Genomic DNA, 4,704 nt, shown 5'->3' on the forward strand with positions numbered 1-4,704 from the left:
TTAACTAACATTCTGGGTGAGGTCAAGATTAGTGTGTGATGCATAATGGGACAGGCAGGAGGCCTGGCTAAAGAGCAAGACTGTGCCCACATTTGTTTCATCAGAATATAGAAAATTCTGTGCATGTCTTAAAATTATTGGTAACTCCCACTGAGAACCTTGGTCTAACATTACTTCTTGATGGGTTTACCTCAATAATAAAACTGGAGGTTATTAAGCAGGTATTAATATTGTTACCAACAAAATGTGGGTCCTCTCACCTGAGTGCAGCTAAGCCAAGACACTGAGACTGGGTAGCAGTGAGGGAAATCAGGCATTTAATTACAAGGCCAAGCTGTTAGGCTATTACATTTTAGCTGATGTCTAAGATGGCGGCGGGCAGACGGGAGGAACACCCAAAATGGCTGTGGAAAGTTTCAGGTCCCTAGAACAGCACATTTTCAGAGAACCACAAAAGACCGCCCCCTTCTCCCTCACCGCCACATCACCTTCCTGCGCATGCGATTTTCCCCACCTGTAGGAAAGTCCCAGCTCAGCTTAAACTCTTGTTTGGTCCTCTTGTCCAATGACAATGAGACAGCCCAACCTATTAGGATATATAAGGCACTCTCGAGTTCTGCATGTGGCTGCTCCCACTTTGAGAGGGCAGCCCAGCTGCTCACCCCTGAAGCCCTCCAATACACATTCTGGCTGGGTATCTGTCTCTCAGTGTAATTCTTTGTGACTCTGGGCCATCTGTTTCAGTGAGAACAGCAAATAATCCAACACAGAACTGAAAGAAAAAGCAAAGTACCCACACCAGAGACAAAGTTTGATATTAACTAGTAAAGTTCTCATTTCACCGAAGAACACCTATAACATCTACAAGGACTGGAAGTCCCCCGGACTACCAAACCAGAAAGAGGGGAGGGCCAAGGGCCTCAGCCATACCCCCTGACACCTGCAACCAATCCTGAGGGTGGGGGGCCTTGGGCCTTGGTCATGCCCCACAACACATGCAACCAACCCAGCGATGACCACTGAGCCACTGCAAGTGTGCCCTGGGCTCTCTGGAGCCGAGGTGGTGGGGGGCCTTGGTCCTCAGCCACACACCCCCAATACATGCAACCAGCCCAGCGATGACCACCAAGCCACAGCAAGAAGGGTCCCAGGTTCCTGAGCTGGGATGGTGGGAAGTGAGGGCTTTTGCCACACCCCACTGACATTGCACCCAGCCTGGCAATGACAAGCCACCACTGGAAGCCCCCTGGTCTCCCCTGTGGGAATGTAGGAACCCCGCTCGCCCCTTCCCCTTCCTTCGTAGCCCATAGGAACAGTCCAGCTCAGCCTCACTGGATACAAAAGGCCCCGCCCGACTCTCCCTGCTGCTGCTCCCACTTCCGAGGGGGCAGCCCACTGTCCGTCTTGCCTGCTTAGTACATCGTGGTTGAGTCTTTGTCTCCTGGTGTGTTTCTCATTCTGCGTTCAGGCCGGGGTTTGTCCTTTCGTTTGGTGCTGTGACTCGGATGGGGTTTCCCCACTCCTATTGGGACCCCCATCTGTTTCTCTGCCCATGGCCTGGAGCCCACACCAGTGACGACACTCAGCCTGGCCCTTTTTCCTGATCGATGCCAGCACATTCACCTCTGGCCTCCTAATTGGTGAGTTTCCCAGGATACCGGTTTCATGTTTCTTTCCCTCTCTTCTGTCTCTCTCTCCCTCTCATCCCCTCTTCCTTTCTCTCTGTCTCCTCGGGAGTCAGCTGCGTTAAGCAGGGTCCACCATTCCCTGCCCTCTCGTTTGCTGTGGGGTTTCTCGTTTCTGCCCTCCTGGCACTCACAAGTCCTGGCGCCAGGTGCCCCAATGCTCTATTTCACTTTAGTGTCCCTCAAGCACTGAAAACCTGTGACGACTGCTTCTCGGTGGCTTGAGACCTCTTAGTACCTCGACCAAAGCAGGGACACCCCTTTGGAGCTGGTACTTCCTCCTCCATTTCCATGGGGGGCGCCCTGTCTCTCCCGGCTGACTCCCCTCTGAAATGTCTCCTAACTAACCTTCACACTTGGGCTTAACCCCAAACATCAAGCCAAAATGACTCGCTAAACTCTCCACTCAGGAATGGCCCAACTATAACTTAGATAATCAAAGCAAGTGGCCTCCCTTTGGGTCCCTCAGTCCCAACATTCTACGGGACTTATATAACTTTTGCGAGCAATCAGGAAAATGGGCCAATTCCTTATATCCAAGCTTTTCTTACCAGCCACAGGCAACTATAATACCCCATGAACAAGTGTTAATCCCAATTTTACCTTTTCATCTCGTTCTTTACTTCTGCCCATTTTTACAGCCATTGTTAGCCTCTTAACCGTTTTTGCTTCTGTTTTGGAACCGGACTTCCTCGCTCAAACCACACCGGCTGCAGCTGCCCCTAGAACCCCCCAATCCTTCTCCCCTTCTCCTCTGTCCAAACCCCCTGAAAACCTGGTCAGCCCACCGGCTTGGGGCCAGCAGCTCGTCCTCCCCTCCCTATCCAGAGCCTCCTACTCCCTCCTGCCCTGCTCCTCCGGCACCTGTCCCGGTGCCTCATGCCCACCCAGCACCTTGACCCCCAGGTCGCCTCCCACTTCTGCCCAGACACAGTCCCAAGGAATCCCTCCTCATGTTCCCAGTTTTATCTTAAATTGTTTTTCCATTGCCTGTTTTACCTTCACTCAATTGTGGTCATTTTGCCCTTTTCTCCGGAGCTCCTGGAGCTCCCCCTGCTCACTCTCTTTCACTTTCTCTTTCCTCAAATTTCATAAATTTCTCTTCTTACCTGGTCCTGCCCTGGTCTTTGACTCTGCCCTGGTCACCGGAGGCTTCCTGGGTCTTGGCCACTACTGTTGAGCTCCTGGAGCTGTCCTTCTCCGTTTCGCCTCCCTCTTCACTCCCCCTCCTGGAACTCCCTTCCTTTCAATCTCTGCCATAACCTGCCATTTTGGTCAATTATACCTTTATTTTGTTTTTGCTTCTTGAGCTCCTGGAGCTCCCTTCGCCCGTTTTGTTGTTACCTTGTTTTGCCTTTTGGGCTCCTGGAGCTCCCGTCATTGCTTTCGCTTTTGAGCCGTTAACATTCTCCTGGCTGAACTCCCAGAGTTTCCATCTTTTACCCCCAGAACTCCCTGCCACCATTTATCCCCTGGATTCCTGGAATCCTCCTAATCAGACCCACCTCAGTCACCTAAGGCTACTCAAGCTTTCACCCCTATTCCCCTTACCCAATGTCCCACACCTCTTCCCTCCTTTTTTGGTAGATAACATTTTAATTGGATAACGGAATTCGCTGGGTGGGGTGTCCTCTGCCACCCTCTGCTGGAAAGGCCCTCGAACTCCCATTCCCAACCTGGTGAGAGTGGCACTTTAAGTTTTTAATGCCCGGGAGAAAACAGCCAAACTTAAAAAACAGGCCTGGGTCCAGCAGAAGGTCCAACTCCAAACCCAAGCCTTGGTAGCAGCCCTGCAGCTGGCTGGCTCCAGGAGCCCAAGGAAAGGGGTAACCCAGTGCAGCCCCATTCTGGGGACCTGCTTCAAGTGTGGCACTGATGAACACTGGGCCTGCCAATGTCCAAATCCCAGAGTACGGACATGCTCTTGTCCTCAATGCTGGAGGATGGGCCACAGATCTGACTGCCCTGGCATTGGAGAGTCCCCGGCACCTCCATGCAGAGGAAAGTCTGAGCCAGTAGGTCCTGCCTTCCAGCTCCTTGGTCTGGATGATGACCAATGGGGCCCAGACTTGGAAACCCCTCTCACCCACGCTGAGCCCAGGGTCATGCTCCAGGTAGCGGGTAAGTCCATTTCCTTCCTGTTGGACACGGGGCTACCTACTCTGTTCTGACTTCCTACTTGGGCACCAGCTTCGCCTCCCCAGTGGTGGTCATGGGAATTGACAGCACCTCTTCTAATCCACGGACCACCCCACCCATTTCCTGTAGCCTGGATGGGTTTCCCTTCTCTCATTCTTTCCTAATAATCCCCTCCTGCCCCATACCCCTCCTTGACCAGGATATCCTTCACAAGCTCCAGGCCACCATTCATCTTTCCCCCTCACCCACTGTTTCCACCTACCTGATTTTGGCACTAGTTTCACCTGACCTTTCCCAACCACCCCACTCCCCATTGTTGGTGTACCTCCAGGTTTGGGATACTTCTAAGCCAATAGTAGCTTCTCACCATTCCCCAGTAAAAATACAGTTAAAAGATCAAACCACCTTTCCTTCCCATCCTCAATTCCCTATTTCAGAAACCCACCAATGAGGACTCAAACCCATCATAGATTGGCTCCACTGGCAGGGACTCCTTATACCCATTAGCTCCCCCTGCAACACCCCCATTCTCCCTGTAAAAAAGCCCACCAGAGCCTACCACCTGGTGCAGGATTTAAGACTTATTGATGATGACATAGTCCCACTCTATCCAGTCATCTCCAACCCTTATACCCTGCTCTCCAACATTCCCCCTACCACTTCCCACTTTTCTGTTTTAGATCTCAAAGATGTTTTCTTCTCTGTCCCCCTTCATCCAGACTCCTATTTCCTTCTTGCCTTCACTTGAGAGGACCCTGACACACATACTTCGCAATAACTTACCTGGACTGTTTTTCCACAAGCTTTTAGAGATAGTCCCCACCTTTTTGGCCAGGCTTTAGCCAAAGATCTTAATCTCTATACTCTAAAGTACAGCACC

Source organism: Galeopterus variegatus, unplaced genomic scaffold (assembly GCF_000696425.1).
Source record: "Galeopterus variegatus unplaced genomic scaffold, G_variegatus-3.0.2 Scaffold7626, whole genome shotgun sequence".
NCBI lineage: Eukaryota > Metazoa > Chordata > Mammalia > Dermoptera > Cynocephalidae > Galeopterus > Galeopterus variegatus.